Source organism: Hemiscyllium ocellatum, chromosome 10 (genome assembly GCF_020745735.1).
Source record: "Hemiscyllium ocellatum isolate sHemOce1 chromosome 10, sHemOce1.pat.X.cur, whole genome shotgun sequence".
NCBI classification, from domain to species: Eukaryota; Metazoa; Chordata; class Chondrichthyes; order Orectolobiformes; family Hemiscylliidae; genus Hemiscyllium; species Hemiscyllium ocellatum.
The window spans coordinates 95758421-95776053 of record NC_083410.1 but is presented as its reverse complement, the minus strand read 5'-3'; the positions used below and the strand labels follow the sequence as shown (position 1 = coordinate 95776053).

Genomic DNA, 17633 nt, shown 5'->3' with positions numbered 1-17633 from the left:
GGTTCAATTCCCGCCTCGGGCGACTGACTGTGTGGAGTTTGCACGTTCACCCCGTGTCTGCGTGGGTTTCCTCCGGGTGCTCCGGTTTCCTCCCACAGTCCAAAGATGTGCGGGTCAGGTCAATGGGCCATGCTAAATTGCCCCTAGTGTTAGGTAAGGGGTATATGTAGGGGTATGGGTGGGTTGCGCTTCGGTGGGTCGGTGTGGACTTGTTGGGCCAAAGGGCCTGTTTCCACACTGTAAGTAATCTAATCTAATCTGGTGTTTGGTTACATGTGGGCTAATATATCAAAGCCAGTACGGTCTTCTTAAACTTGATCAAAATCTTTCAGAAAGTATCAAAGAAGTTTGATTAAGTTAGTGCAGTCTGGATTTAGATACGCTGTTTAAAATATCGATGTTTGCAAAGTTGGAAATGAGGGGAGCAACAAGCAGCAGTTTCAGATATCAGACTGGTAAAGTAGGCAGACTCTGGGCAAATACTTTTGATACATAAAAGTCTGCAATAATACACTGCAATAGAAAGAATAAGAAGGGACAATATGAACTAAATACAATCATTTTATAAAGATTGGCAGAGCAGAGACACCGGGAAACTACATACGCATATTGATGAAGGTGACTGGACAAATAGAGAAGGTCACTATCCGAGTATCTGTGACCCTTGATGTCACAAGTACATAGAAAGCATTTCCTCACGGAGATCATGAACCAAGAACTCATATCGGAGGAGAAAGTGAGGACTGCAGATGCTGGAGATCAGAGCTGAAAATGTGTTGCTGGAAAAGCGCAGCAGGTCAGGCAGCATCCAAGGAGCAGGAGAGTCGACGTTTCGGGCATGAGCCCTTCTTCAGGATTCCTGAAGAAGGGCTCATGCCCGAAACGTCGACTCTCCTGCTCCTTGGATGCTGCCTGACCTGCTGTGCTTTTCCAGCAACACATTTTCAGCTAAGAATTCATATCAACTGTTATCCAGTGCCTTTTTAATTTACAATGGTTTCAAGCTAAACCATTGTAGGTTGGTTAACTCAGATGGTTAGAGTGTGGTGCTAATAACACCAAGGTCATGGGTTCAATCCCCACACTGATCAAGTGTAACGTTGAGGTTTGCCAGTGAACAGTGCTTGGGTGGGTCATTACTCTTGGCTGAGCAGTTACCACTGCAGCCTCTCAGTGCCAGGGACTCAAGTTCAATTCCAGCCTTGGGTGACTGTCTGTGTGGAGTTTACACATTCTTTCTATGTCTGCATGGGCTTCCTCTGGTGATCCTGTGTTGGGGCAGCATGGTGGCTCAGTGGTTAGCACTGCTGCCTCACAGCACCAGCGTCCCAGGTTCGATTCCAGCCTTGGGTGACTGTCTGTGTGGAGTATGCACATCCTGCCCATGTCTGTGTGGATTTCCTCCCACAGCACAAAGATGTGCAGGTTAGGTGAATTGGCCATGTTAAATTACCCATAGTGTTAGGTGTATTAGTCAGAGGGAAATGGGTCTGGGTGGGTTACTCTTAGGAGGGTTGGCATGGACTCGTTGGGCCGAAGGGCCTGTTTCCACACTGTAGGGAATCTAAAGTAACCCTCAGTTTTATGTTTCACACAGTGCAAATGTTAGTTTATTACACAACCACTTCTGAAAGTTGCTTAAGTGAGTGGAACAGTTATTAGGAGAAAGTGAAGCCGATGCTGGACATCAGCATTGAGAATGTGGTGCTGGAAAAGCACAGCAGGTCAGGCAGCATCTGAGGTGTAGGAGAATCGACGTTTCGGGCAAAAGCCCTTCATCATTCCTCCTCGGATGCTGCCTGTCCTGCTGTGTTTTTCCAGCACCACATTCTGGCACAGTTATTAGCTAAAACATATTTATATAAGGATTTAAAGTAATTAAGGATAAAAGTTCTGTACGAAGATAAGGATGAGACCAGTCTGTAATATAGTCACAGGCCTAGTTTGCTTTAAGATTCTGAAAGTGACAGGGTTAGGTCAGTTTCAGCAGTTGCGATGTATTCAAATAGTTGAGGTTCACCCCATAGGACTCAGTTGCCAAAACTGTGAGTGAGAATGAAAAGAGGCTCATTTATTTCAGTTTAACAGCGCTGTAGGATGGGGCACATGATAGCCTGCTCCGGTATAGCAGATCCTTTAGCTGTCTTTCTGTGCTGAGTGTGTTTCTCTGGCTCCCTGTTGTGTACAGTTTCTGTTTCACGATGTCTCTGTTCTGATGGTCAGATAGTCCCCCTTGGCCAGCTTTTATCAACTGAAACCAAGATCCGCACAGCAATCTCAATTATGTTGGAATTCTGCGTGATTTCTCTCTTCCTGTGCGAGCATGGTGTACTTCCACCTTTTGAGAGTTCACCGGACAATCCTGAAGTCCTTTAATTATTTAATGACACCTCTCGATCAATTCTTCAGATAGCACGGTCTGAACAGCTCCCAGTGGGCTCAGCTCTCTGCTTTGCCTACAGATCAGAAGGCAGGCGGTCTTGGCTTCAAAGTTAATTTGTGTCCAGTTTTAAAAGATGACAAGTTTGTTACTAAATCTAGCATGTTGTAGCCACACATTTCTGAGTGGTCAGTTCTACTCTTTTACTCACCAAACCCTCAGCCAATGCAGAACGTTGTGGGTTCAAAACCACACACACAGGACTTAAACAAGTCACAATTTGGGTGATACTGTTAAAAATAATTATATTCATTCTTGGATTCTGGGCTTTGCTGGTGGACCTGACATTTATTGTCCATCCCCAGGTGCTCCTTGACGAGTGGAGTGCTTTATTGGGCAACTTCAAAGGAAGGTTAAGGATTTAAAAATTTGATGTCAATTTGGAGGCATGCCTGGGCCCAGTTGGATAAGGACAGTGGATTTAAGAACATAGGAGCAATTCAGCTATTTGAACATGCTCTGATGTTTCAGATCATGGCTAACCATATACCTCAATATCATATTCCCATATTCCCCCTTGTCACTAGTGTAATAACCCCACAAACACTAGTATCCTATCACAAAGTCACCATTTATTTACACGTGTATAGTACGTGATACTGACCCAGCTCCCTCAGTGCCAGCTCTCAGAACCCCTGACACTCCTGTTTATATTTGTCAGCCAGGACTCCCTGATTGCACTCAATTTATAGCCCCAATCAGGGAACTCATATTCTATGAGATCCACCTAGGTGCCCTCATTACAATTACTACAATTCACATGCAGTAATCTGTAAGTCTCTGCCTGAAACTTACTCAGTGATTGAGCTTTCACAGTCTCATGGTATAGAGAATTCTGAATATTCATTTGGAAGTGGTTCCTGCTCATCCCAGTCCTAAATGAGCTTGTCTTTTATGTTAAGACTGTGACCCAGATTCTTGATCCCACAGCCAGGGGAAAGATCATTTCTGCACCGATTCTGTCCATCACTTTAAAGATTTTCTATGCTTCTGTGCTGTCGTGTCTCATGTTTCTAAACTCCAGAGAATACAGGCCCACTCTCAGCTCCTCTCTGGACAGTTGCACCATCCCAAGAATTGTTCTGGTGAACTTCTGTGGCACTTACTTTACTTTGTTTCCTTCCCTGACAGACATTAGTGAACGTATCGGGTTTTTAGAACTGTCTAATTCTTTTGTGGTCACTTTTACTGGCGTTGGGAGTTTTATTTCCAGAATGTTCCACATGACCTTTCCACACTTCAACGTGCTTTAGAGGGAATTCAGTATTGCCAAAGGCTCAACCATTTTAATAAAACTTCAAGCATAAACCACAGAAAGCAGAGTGACAAGTCATGGATTAGTTAGGATTTGGAGATGCCGGTGTTGGACTGGGGTGGACAAAGTTAAAAAATCACATAACATCAGGTTATAGTCTAACAGGTTTATTTGGAAATGCTGCTCCTTCATCAGCTGGTTGTGAAGAAGCAGCGCTTCGAAAGCTAGTGCTTCCAATCAAACCTGGTGTTGTGTGATTTTTAACTATCATTAGTTAGTCTCTGGTATGGTTGCAGGTTTAGTTCCATCACCTTGTCTTCAGATATCCCAGTCTCTGGAATACCCCTCTTACAGTTCTACGCCTATCTATCTTTTACACACTCCTCAAAACCTACCTTTGGAATCAAATGTTGGTCACCTGTCCTAATATTACCTTAAAAAAATGAAAGAACTGCGGATGCTGTAAATCCAAAACAAAAATAAAAGTTGCTGGAAAAGCTCAACAGGTCTGGCAGCACCTACGGAGAGAAATCAGAGTTAATGTTTTAGGTCGAGTAAGTCTTTGTCAGAATAATATCTCCTTATGTAGCTTTGTGTCAGATTATTTTAAAATGAAAGACCTTGGGATGTTTCATTCTTGCTAGAGGCGGCACGGTGGCACAGTGGTTAGCACTGTTGCCTCACAGCGCCTGAGACCCGGGTTCAATTCCCGACTCAGGTGACTGACTGTGTGGAGTTTGCACGTTCTCCCCATGTCTGCGTGGGTTTCCTCCGGGTGCTCCGGTTTCCTCCCACAGTCACAAAGATGTGCGGGTCAGGTGAATTGGCCATGCTAAATTGCCCGTAGTGTTAAGTAAGGGGTAAATGGAGGGGTATTGGTGGGTTGCGCTTCGGCGGATCAGTGTGGACTTGTTGGGCCGAAGGGCCTATTTCCACACTGTAAGTAATCTAATCTAGATGATTGCAAGTTGATGTAGTTGTTGCAACAATCTCACCTTTGAGGTACAAGGCTGATGTTCCACCCCAGCATTTGATCACAAAAATTAAGGCTGGCACTCCCATGCAGTTCTGAGGGAGTGTTGCATGGTCAGAGGTGTTGACTTTAAGGTAAGCTGCCTCAAGTGGATATTATTGTCAAGAAGTACAGAGGAGTTTTTCCTGGTGTGCTGGCCAATATTTACCCTCAATTAACATCACATACAAATCAAAACACAAAATCCAGTCATTATCACATTACTGTCAATGGGAGCTTTGCTGAAAGCAAGTCGGTGGCTGCATTTTCTCCAAAAGAGCCGTGATTATATTTCAAAAGCAGTTAATTCACTGCAATGCATGTTGGAACATTATGTGGTGATGAAAGGTGCTATATAAAAGCATATCATTCTTGAACTGTTTCCGGGGAAGTGTCATGGCCAAACTTCATGACTCAATCAACTCTGCTACAAATTAATTCATCGGCCACTTATCTGACTTGTTGTTAATGGGATCTTACTGTATTAAAAATGATTGTGTTTGACTGAGAAGAGACTTAAACTTTCAAAATTGGCTGTGAAATACTTTGGGATGCCCAGAGGAAGTGGAAACCTTTTTCTAACGTACAATTATCTCTTTACATTTGTGCTTTCGTATTCTTTTGCAAATTTCATCTTTTTCAAATTTGGGTCATGCTTTTTTCCAGATTTTCTGTTGGTGAGAATCAGGCATCTGTCCCTCCAGTAACTCAGTGATCTACAACCTGGAAACATCTTCACTCTTTCATCTTGAACATTTTCCAATGTCGGACTGCCTTTCACTGAGTTCACTGAGAGCATACTCCGTGGGTGGTCTCTCCAGTGTTTCATACCATCATCATCACTTGGAATGATGCTTTGAATCTTTGATTAATAGTTGCCTGTCCTCTTCTTATTTCGTTAAAACTGGAAATTCTCCTGCACACTTTGGGGATCAGTTTGCATTATATTATCTGTCGTGGAGTCTCATCTCCCATTAATTAGCCGAGCAACTCAGTGTTGGTGCATGTCTTTAAATTAGAGGTGCTGCTCCAAATTTAGTAACCTACTCCTTGCTTACAAACCCTTCCATCACTCCCTCTCCCCTTAGCCTTTTACAACCCTCGGAAAGCTCAGTACTCCTCCAAGTCCAGCCTCTCGTCCGCCCTTCATTCTCAGTGCTCCGGCGAACGCCCTCAGCCCTGAAATTTCCTCCCTGAGCTTTCCCAAGTCTCGCTCTGACTCGTTTCAGCGCAACTCAGATCCACGCCTGCGGCCCGCTGTGGGGAGGTTTCACTGCAGCGGGGTGGGGGGCGCCTCTCAAATTCAGTTTGATCTTGCCATTGCCTCAAAGTGCTCCACAGCCAGCGAATCACTTTCAAAGTCTAGTTGCTGCTCTGTTGTAGGAACCACACGGTGCTTCTGAAAGACTGTCCTCTCTACCCATTCCCCAGACACTTTGTGTTAAATGGCGGTGTTGCAGCTGGACTCAGTGGGGGGTGTTTGGGTGGGGGAGGTGGTAGGCCTCAGTGACAGTGAAAGAAACGATCAAACTCTTCCCAGAGCTAGCATTTCTGATCCTTTATCTCCTTTGGGGTGGTCGGGGAATATCTGGTCACCACATCCTGACCACCCATGGGGATGGGGAAGCCATGATCACTCACTTTGCATTTTAAATATTGAGTTTTAATGTTGATGCCTCATTATCATTATTTAATTTTTAGTTTTCACGTGATAGACCTAGCACAACAGCACATTCACCCCTCCAAGGAGTGAACTTGGTCTCAGTCAGGAGTGAGGAAATAAATAAGGGGGGAAAAATGTAACAGATGATAAATTGTTGTTTCGGTTGAATTTGGATTTTGATTTTTATTGTCGCGGGTATTTTACAGTAAGAATATAAGAAAATGCAGTGAAAAGCTTCCAATTTGTCACCACAATATGGCGCCATTTTGGATAATTTTAGAATAAAGTATAACAAAAGAATGATCTAATTTGAAGAGAGTCCATCAGTCCTAAGTCAGCTCACCCACCGTCAGCCTGTGCCACTTTCTACACCGGCCCCATGCAACATTGCAGTTGCAATTCCTTGGGCGCCATCTTTGCTGCTGGGCCTAGGCTCCTCCGCCAAAGCCTCACCACTGCCTGCGCTGGACCAAACAATGTCAGAGTCATATCTCTTGTTGCGGGGCCCACTTCATCGATGTTGTCATGATGCCTTCTGCCACCAGCGCCAGACCCAATCCACAACAAAGTTGCTGATCCTCAGGCTCCATCTTTTGCCTCTGGGCCTACCTTGGTCGAGGTCACCTCTGCGGGTGTAGCAGCCGCCGATTTCGGGTCCTGTGCTTACTCTGGAACCGTAGGTAGGGGCTCAGTCTCCTCTACACTGGGGCCCGCCCTGGGCCTGGCTCGAGACCGCTCGAGGTCTGTGCCGTGGGCCCCCGTTCGAGGTCCATATGCTGCCAATGCCATCTAAGCCCAGGACAAGAAAAGTAATCAAGAGAAAAATGGAAAGAGAAAGGAAAAGAAAAGCAGATGAACTCTGGCTCAGGAGCACTGCTCGGCCCCGCCACCATCTTGCACTGAACGTTCACAATCAGAATTGTATAAACCTGCAAAGAAGGAGGCCATTCAGCCTGCCACCCTATACTGGCCCTTTTGAACTGAGCAGTCATGCTTATACCTGTGCACCTGAGCTTTGCCTGCACAGGTCATTCTGCTATAACATGCGTTTTGTTAACATGAATTTGCTATAATGCAATTGTGGACACTGTTTCTAAAGTGCAAAGTTTTAAAGCACGTAGTGGTTATAACGCGTTTCAGGCCCCATTAGGTTAAACGGTGCTGCTATTACTCGATTTTCTTATAATATGAGATTGTATGAGAACGGAACTACCGCATTATAGCAGGACTAACTGTCTCTCAAGTTCATTCTCCAGTTTCTGCATAACTGGCTTTCAAGATTTGTATAGAATCAGCTTTCATTGTTCCTTTTCTGATACAGCATTCCCAGATACTTCTCTGTTAAAAAAACAATCCTGCTTATCTTCCGCACCGATTTCTAATTTATGATATTGGCTACTTTTTCAGTCAGATATTGGCTTTAACATCAGGGATTGAATTTGCTGCCTTCCAGACTCTATCTGGACAGAGCAGAGATGTCACTCCCCATGGATTCTGGGGTTTCCCCAGCCAACATTTAAGGAATTGATCCTCTGCCAACACCCAGCCTGGGGCATCTACTGAAAGCAGGGAGCAGACTGGTATCTTGCTTTTTTGGAAGGTACCATACCCCAGACTCAGTCAGGACTGAAGACCAGAACGATGACTGAGATGAGCAATCCCATTTTCCAATTGGGAACAAGAAGGCCTGTCTCCTTAGAGCTCCATAGATTGACAGCACAGTGGCTGGGGACCCAGGTTCAATTCCAGCCTCGGGTGACTGTCTGTGTGGAGTTTGCGCACTCTCTCTATGTCTGTATACCCACCCACCGGGTGCTTTAGTTTCCTCTATAGTCCAATGATGTGCAAGTTAGGTGAATTAGTCAGAGGGGAGGTAGGTTACTCTTAAGAGGGTTGATGTTGGGCTGGATAGCCTGCTCCCACACTGTAGGAAGTCTAATCAAGAATAGAAGGGATTGCATGAGAAGCTGTTTTTAGCAATTTCAATCAACTGATCCCAAGAGTAAAGTCTTATCTTGTCCCTGAACTGAAACCAGCCAAGGTCATAAATCTGAAACATGAGCCCTGTCTCTCGCTCCACAGAGTATTTACTGAGTATTTTCTGATTTTATTTCAGAATTTCAGCCTCTGCAGCATTCTGCTTTTGATTCAAGTCTTTGGAAATTTGGAGGCTGGTGGATGCAGGTGGTATAAGACATCAGCCTTTAAACATGAATCTAACGTCTTGTGGTGAGTTTAAAGGATGTCCAAAGTACAACTGCAAAGTGCAGGGGAATCGTGAAATCTCAAATTGCCCAAATAAGTGAAGTTTGTTCAATGGAATGATGCAAATTTATAATTTGCTCCACAAAAGATACCTCCTGCACATTCAAGGCACGTTCCCTGACTTAATTGTTTATATTGTTGAGTAATTAGACATATTAAGAATGAAACACAAATAGTTTTAAAATTCAGTTGATTCACTAAAAAGTAATAGGATGAAGGATGCCTCTGTACCTGAGAAAGATTGTGAGGCAGCCATGTTCAAGGTTTCCACGGTAACAGGACTGGAGATGGGGAAAAAAAGAAAGGCTCACATGGATTAAGTGCCTTTCACAGCCTTAGGGAACTCCCAAATCACTTTATCATGAAATACTTGAAAAGTGCATTACACGCAGCACTCAATTTGTACTCAGCAAGGTCTCACATACAGCAACGTGATAGTAATCAACTCATCTATCTTACTGATGTTGGCTGAGGGTTGAGCAGAGACCAGGATGTGAGGAGATCATGTGAATTAGGAGCAGGAGTTGGCCATTTGGCCCCTCAAAACTTCCCCATTATTTAATAGGATCATGGCTAATCTGATACTAACATCAGGGGGAAGTGAGGACTGCAGATGCTGGAGATCAGAATCAAGTGTGGCACTGGAAAAGCACAGCAGGTCAAGCAGCATCCGAGGAGCAGGAGAATCAATGTTTCGGGCAAAAACCCTTCCTGATGAAGGACTTATGCCCGAAACGTAGACTCTCCTGCTCCTCGGATGCTGCCTGACCTGCTGTGCTTTTCGAGCGCCACACTTCTCGTTTCTGACAGCAACATTAACTCTACAGTTATCGTTCATCACCAGGCTATCAAGAAACCGTTGACATCTGTCTTTGGAGGAAGAGAATTCCACACTCGTGAGCCTCAAAGAGAAATGAGTTCTCCTCATCTCTGTTTTAAATGAGCTAGCCCTTATTTTTAAGCTGTGACCCCTGTGTCTGAGATTCAAGAACTGTCTCAGTATTGCACTGAAGGGTCAACCCAGGCTATGTGCGGAAGTTTCTGGAATGATGCTTGAGTCCTGGACTCAAAGGGAGGGACGTATGAATGACTCCCACATGGAACTGAGGATACGGTGATGATCCTATTGCTTTAAGTGGTGAGCCTTGTCCTAGTTTCTTTTAAGAGAAAGATTGAATGAGAGATACCAAGTAGTTTGTAAAAAAAAGTAAACCATTTGTGATGCCTTGGGGCATTTTAAAAATTTGAAACAATAGAAGCAGCCTGAATGGATGTAGTCAAGCTCCCACAGAAACAGGACTTTTAGTTTTAGCCTTCAGCAGTTGCTGAAGAGGTCTTGAAGAAGTGGAAGCTATTTTCTTTTCCTCTTTTGGTTACAGCTAAAAGCTGGGGGTTCTATTCCTGCTGTCAGAATTGCACATGAGCCCAACTACATTCTGAATTTGCCTTTTGCTAAGGGTGTGATAATGGGATGTTGCTATATTGAAATAGTTACTGTTTAGTAGCCTACTCATCTATTATTCTGTTGAGTTTTCCAACAGAGTTACAGCAAAGCCAACTCTTCTTTATTCTTTCTTTTGTTGCATTTTAACTAGAGTGTATGAATAAAGTTCAAAGAGTGTGGTGCTGGAAAAGCACAGCTGGTCAGGCAGCATCATGGGAAGCAGGAGAGTCGCGTTTCAGGCATAAGCCCTTCATCAGGAATCTTGGACGGAGGGGCGGTGGGTGCCAAAGGGGCTGAGAGATAAATGGGAGGGGCATGGGGTTAGGGGAAAGGAAGCTGGGAATGCGATAGGTAGATGAAGGAGGGGGTGAAAGTGATAGGTTGGAGAGGAGGGTGGAGCGGATGGGTGGGAAGGAAGCTGGACAGGTAGAACAGGTCATGAGGGCAGTACCCCCGAGGGTTGGAACTGGGATGATGTGGAGGAAGGGGAAATGAGGAAACTGGTGAAATCCACATTGATGCCATGGGGTTGGAGGGTACCAAGGTGAAAGATGAGGCATTCTTCCTCCAGGCGTCGAGTGGTTAGGGTTTGGCGATGGAGGAGGCCCAGGACCTGCATGTCCTTGGCAGAGTGGGAGGAGGAGTTAAAGTGTCTGCACCTATCTGCTGCACCCTCCTCTCCGACCAATCACCTTCACCCCCACCTCCATCTACCTATCACATTCTCAGCTACCTCACCCCCGCGCCCCCCCCCCACCTCATTTATCTCTCAGCTCCCTTGGTCCACATGCCTCATTCCTCATGAATGACTTATGCCTGAAATGTCAATTCTCCTGCTCCTCGGATGCTGCCTGATCTGCTGTGCTTTTCCAGCAACACACTCTTCGACTCTGATCTCCAGCATCTGCAGTCCTCAGTTTCTCTGAGTGTGAATAAAGTGTGTTTTGTTTAGTGTTGAGTAGTCGAATTGCATTTGGTCGCAACATTTTTCATTTACCATTAAAATGTTTTAAAATTAGGATTGAGGCTACCTTCTGAATATATTTGGAGGGGGGTTTGGGCTGGCCCATAACCATACCATCTATTCAGAATAAAGAATGAGAAACAAAGCGACTAGACACACCCTGGTGGAGAAATGGTAGGGATCTTTTTGCTGTTTATTGCCAACCCAAAGAAATCAAAATCCGGTTCAGTTCCAATTCTAAGTGCAGTCTCAATCCTACTTTTAAATCTGCAATTCTTTGGCTGTTTCTCCACCATAGCTTCTCCAGATTTTCCACCACTTAGAAACAAAGATTTACATTTACGGGGCACGTCCCATGACCACTGAACATCTCAAAATAGTTTCCAATCAATGACCTGTCTTGTTTTGCAGCATAGTCTCTGGTGCAATCAACAAAGGTCTTGGTCTTATCCTTCTATGCCCCCACCTCAATAAATCTCGGACACAGCATGACATCAAGCTCTCCCTCTGTTGTCTTTGTGCCCATTTCTTTGGGGGGGGGGGGGTGCGGTATCCTCTCCCCATCCCTCAGACCCTTTCACCTGCCTCCAACACTCTCCCTCCACCTAGACCCCTCCCTCTGCCTGTTCACTCACTCTCAATGTGTTCAAGATCCACCAATGGGACACCGGTCAGCTTAATTTCTCTGCCACCTCTACACATCCCTCCCCCCCCACCCTTATCCATTCCAACCTATCTCCTTCTGAAATGACTACAGTCTGTACTCTCAGATCAAGCCCTCACGTTATTATCAAGCCTGCCCATAACACTGGCGCTATTGTAGTCTGGCGTACCAAACTCGGACCATGACACCATCATGGAACATCAGGCCACTCTGTCCATGGCTATGACCAACCTTACCTCATGTTGTCCCCACGACACCCTCCAAGCTCATATATCCCCAACTCCATACAGCCTGCTTCTTGCTCAAACCCACTAACAGGACTGCCTAGGCAGACCCATTGTTTCTGCCTGATCCTGTTCCAGAGGAACTTATCTCTTCCCACCTCGACTCAATGCCTTCTCCCCTTATCCAATCTCTTCCCACTTAAATCCGTGATTCTTCTGATGCTTTACGTCAGTTTCAGAATTTCTGGTTTGTGGGCTCCAGCCGCCTTCCCTTCCGTATAGACATGCAATCCTTTGACGTGTCCATCCTCTATCAGGATGGTCTCTGGGCTCTCCATGCCTTCCTGGAAACATCCCCATTCACCACCGGCCTGTTCTGCCTGGCAGTGCTAGTCCCCACTTTGAACTACTTCTCCTTTAACGTCTCTCAACTTCCTTCGGGTCAAAGGTGTCGCCGTGAGCCCCGTAAGGCCAGTCTCTTTGTCGGGTACATGGAACATTTGTTGTTCTAGCCCAACTCTGACATCCACTCACAACTCTTTCTCCAGTGACATGCTGCTTCCCCACCCCCTCCCGCCCTCTTTCTGAACTGGAAAGTTACCCAATTTTGCTTCCAATCTCCAGCCTTCCTTTATGCACTCCTGGTCTACCCCTGACTCCCTCCTTTCCTTCCTTGCCATCTCTCTTCCCATTTCTGGGATAGGCTGGCCACTAATACCCACCACTAACCCAGTGACTCCCACAGTTACCGAGATGGTACATCCTCACACCCTGCCTCCTGTAAAGACTCCATTCCATTCTCCCAGTTTCTCCATTGTGACAATGCCACCTTCTGTGAGGGGGGGGTGGGCCTTGGAAAAGTCCACATTTTCTTTCTTTAGACAAGAATTCCCTGCCACTGTATTCACAGGTCCCCTAGCCGTGTCTTGTCCATCTTCCACATTGTGACCATCACCCCTTCTCTTCCCTCCCACAACAATGATAGGGTCCCCTGATCCTCACTTACCCTCCCACTAGGAGCTGCATCAGTATCACACAACCAGGCACATATTCCCCTCCCCTCCTGTGTCAGCATTCCACGCAAACTGTTCCTTGCCCCCATTCCAAACAGCTCTCCAAACCCCGCAGCACCTATCCCTGCAATTGCGGAAGATGTAATACCTGCAATTTACCTCCTCCGTCCTTGCTGTTCAAGGCCCCCGGACACCCCTTCCAGGTGAAGCAGCAATTTGCATGCACTTCACTCAATGTGCTTCATTATATTCGTTGTTCACAATGTGGTCTCCTCTACACTGAGGGAGATGAAACGCAGCCTGAGTGACAGCTTTGCTGCACACCTACATTCGCTATGCAATAATCATAGAATCCCTACAGTGTGGAAACAGGCTATTTGGCCCAACATGTTCATACTGACTATCTGAAGACTAACCCACCCAGACCCATTCCTCTACCCTATGTTTATCCCTGACTAATGTACCTAACCTACACATCCCTGAACACTATGGGCAATTTAGCTTGGCCAATTCACCCAACTGCACATCTTTGGATTCTGGGAAGAAATTGGAGCACCCAGAGGAAACCCATGCAGACACGGGGAGAATATGCAATCTCCACACAGACAGTCAGCCAAGGCTGGAATCGAACCCAGGTCCCTGGTGCTGTGAGGCAGCAGTGCTAAACACTGAGCTGCTGTGCTGGACTTACACAACTACAGAGAAAGAGGAAGTACAAATGGAAGGTTTTTGTTAGGCTGGAGGGCTAAGACTGCAAAAGCAAAGATGGTGCAAGAGGAAAACAGGTTCTACTCAGAGAGGTAATGAAACAGAAAAGGGAGTCTAGAAGAGGTGTAAATGGCAGTGGTACCGTATTAGCAGGAACAACTAACTTGGTTTGGGGGCAGAGCTGCACTGGAGAAATAGAACTGGAGCAGTAAGTACTTATTTTTTAAAAAAGAGTGACCCTGAGCTTCCAGTTGCTTGGCCTTCATGTTCCCTGGGCAACATTTTTGCCTCAGATCTGCTGCAGTATTCCAGTGAGCCTCAGCATAAGCTCACATTCATTAACTGTAGAGCTTGATCCTATCCTTCCACATTCTTCACTCACCTACAGCTTGTTCCGTTTATGACAGGGTTTGCTTTCTCACATACTCTGAGACCCATTGTCCCATTCTCTGGGTTGCATTCTCCCATTTTCTCCCATTCATAGACCGTGTTGCCACTTATTCAACTTTTGTTCAGTCCTGGCACGTTATCCATAATTGCATTGTTTACCTCTCCCTTTCATATCTCTTTTGCTCTGGGCTCCATCTCCACCTAGCCGCTCACCTCTCTCCCTACCCCAACTTCCCACCCGCCACTTCAACTTCAACATAAATCCCACTGTTGCTTAGCAGCTAACAGTTCCATGAAGAGTCACCAGAAATGTTAAGTCATCCTTCTGCGCCTAGATCCTGAGATTCTCCAGTAATTTCTGTTGTCGTTTCAGATCTGCAGCATTGACACTTCTTTGTTGAATATGAGGAACTTCTGTGGTCTGTTGCACACAGCAAACCATCACAAACAATGATGTCAGTGACGAGATCACTTATCTTTTGTAATGCTGATTGAAGGATAAATATTGGCCTCAACACTAGGAACACGCCCTTACTTTGTCCCCCTGTGGTTCCTGCAACAGTGCAGTATCCTCAGTATTGCAATAAAGCATCAGCCTTGGTTTTGGTTTTGTTCTCAAGCCCAGGAGAGGCCATTGGGTTGGAACCTTGTGACTTAGAAGATTAGGTGCAGTAACTGTAATTTCTTCAACAGTGCTGTTGGAGCTTTGATAACGGTGACAGGCAATGGTCAACGAGAACTTCTCCAATAAAACTCTTGGCCAGTCACTGATACTGCTTTAGCCACATGAATGGTTTTAAAGTAGAAACTTCCTTAAGCAGTCACACAATATTTCAAATTATGTTTATTTATAAAACAATCATCGACTGCTGTACAGAATTCAAACAAATCCAGCAGCCTCTATAATTGGAAAAAAACTCTAATATTCTGGGAGAATGTACGGCTTGAGTTATTTTTCTACAGTGACAGGGACAGACCCTATGTCTTCAGGTGTGGAGACTAGTGCTTCTGTATTGCTCACACATACCAGGTGTTCAGCTGTTCAGGAACCAAACAGACAGCAGGCTGACGGGCTCTGGCATCCACAAAAGCTCACATGTCCAAAACCAATGAGCAAACTGTTGCTGGTTGAATCTTATCACACACACACGCACACACACTAATATTTGGGCGGCACAGTGGCACAGTGGTTAGCACTGCTGCCTCACAGCACCTGAGACCCGGGTTCAGTTCCCGACTCAGGTGACTGACTGTGTGGAGTTTGCATGTTCTCCCCGTGTCTGCGTGGGTTTCCTCCCACAGTCCAAAGATGTGCGGGTCAGGTGAATTGGCCATGCTAAAGTGCCCGTAGTGTTAGATAATGGGGTATGGGTGGGTTGCGGGTCGGTGTGGACTTGTTGGGCCGAAGGGCCTGTTTCCACACTGTAAGTAATCTAATCTAAAAAATTCGAATTTTAGGGCGGCACGGTGGCACAGTGGTTAGCACTGCTGCCTCACAGCACCAGGGACCTGGGTTCAATTCCCGCCTCAGGCGACTGACTGTGTGGAGTTTGCATGTTCTCCCCGTGTCTGCGTGGGTTTCCTCCGGGTGCTCCGGTTTCCTCCCACAGTCCAAAGATGTGCGGGTCAGGTGAATTGGCCATGCTAAATTGCCCGTAGTGTTAGGTAAGGGGTATATGTAGGGGTATGGGTGGGTTGTGCTTCGGCGGGTCGGTGTGGACTTGTTGGGCCGAAGGGCCTGTTTCCACACTGTAAGTAATCTAATCTAATCTGCTCAGAGTTGACTTGCCAACCAACCAACATACTTTTCTCCTGTAATTAATTGTGAATGTTATAAATTTGACTTCCTTGTTTTTGTCCTGATGAATGTAAGAATAAATGTGTCAGCAACAGATCTCTCTTTTCAAAAGGATTGTAAAAACCGTATCTTCTTTATTTTTTATTGTGGACTAAAAGGGAAAAGGACTGTTTATCAAGACCAAAGATTTTGGAAGGAATCGCTGCACTTTTCAAAACAGGTACTCATTGTAAGGTATGTTTACACTGCTGCTCTGTTCAAACAGGAGGAGAAGGGAGATCAGCTGGCACTGGTGTGTGTGTGTGTGTGTGTGTGTGTGTGTGTGCGCGTGTGTGATAAGATTCAACCAGCAACAGTTTGCTCATTGGTTTTGGACTTGTGAGCTTTTGTGGATGCCAGAGCCCGTCAGCCTGCTGTCTGTTTGGTTCCTGAACAGCTGAACACCTGGTATGTGTGAGCAATACAGAAGCACTAGTCTCCACACCTGAAGACATAGGGTCTGTCTCTGTCACTGTAGAAAAATAACTCAAGCCTTACATTCTCCCAACATGTGCTCTAACCTGTTGCCTTTAGCCTATAACTGAGAGATGTTATAATTAGTGTACTGATCTCCTGCAAAGAAATGAAAAAAATCTGGGGAAGGAGATCAGAGAATGGATAGTTTTGGGGAGTGAAAAGAACATCTCATTGAATCGTGTGGACTGGTGCTAATGAACTGTTTCTCCCCAGTGTTTATTCCCTCCAACCCTGGCGATCATTAGGACTGTAGATGCTGGAAAGTCAGCATCAATAAGATGTGGAGTTGGAGAAAGCACAGCAGGTCAAGCAGCATCAGAACACCAGGAGAATTGATATTTCAGGCAGGACCCCTCATCAGGACTGTCAGACTCTCCTGCTGTTCTGATGCTGCTTGATCTGTTGTGCTTTCTCCTGCTCCACAGTTTATCGACTGTTTTTATCCCTCCAATCCTAACACCAATGATTTTCTTTTTGTCTGTTGTATATACGTGGTAGATGGTTAAACAGTGAGTTTAACTGGTAGAGTTATGTACGAATAGTTCATAGTTCTGTTCACCTGTGACTAGAACTTGCTTATAATTAATAGTAGTTCTTGTTTAGTATACAGGTAGTCCTTCTATAACGCGATGGTTGCGTTCTTGTGTGACCCCGCGCTATACAAAAATCGCACAGTTAAAAGTAGCACTTAAAGTGTTGGTGATGCAATTGTGTGACAACCAACACAGATTTTTAAAGTTCGCGCTTCAGAAAGAGTGTCCTCTATTCGTCAGTCACGTTATAGCCAATTTGCAATGACAGAACCCGCATTATAGCGGAACAGCCTTTAGGTACCTGCCGGGTGTTTTATTACCCTGAGTCCATCAGGCAGATAAATTGGGGACTTTGTGAACATTGGTTGAAGTATTCGCTTTTGTGGTGACACCTGGAGCACTGGGGCTTGTGAGGTGGGGTCATGACAGGTTAAAGGTCCCGTGCAGTTACTGTGTGAAAACACACGTTCTGCCTGTTACCTATGTTTAGTTTATTAGTCAGAAGTGCAATTATCCATATATCAGATTGAATGTTCCGGGACCATCAAGAGGTCATAGAGGGCTGAGCAATGCAATGTAATTGGGTGGGAGGCAAATCTTCCTGACAGCAGGTTAGAAGTTTGGTCATAAGTTCTCAGAGGTTTTCAGGCAGATCAGGTTTCCATGTAAAGACCATGTCTTTTTTAAAAATTAGAGTCAGAGAGTAATAGAGGTGTACAGCATGAAGCAGACCCATTGGCCCAA

General features: G+C 45.4%; 1 non-coding gene across 1 annotated transcript; it reads left to right on the top strand.

Moving 5' to 3' along the window:
* The first annotated feature begins 1017 nt into the window (after window positions 1-1017).
* On the top strand, window positions 1018-1091 carry trnai-aau (transfer RNA isoleucine (anticodon AAU)). Its single transcript has one exon. It is a non-coding gene; the product is annotated as a tRNA-Ile (tRNA).
* Window positions 1092-17633: the final 16542 nt, after the last annotated feature.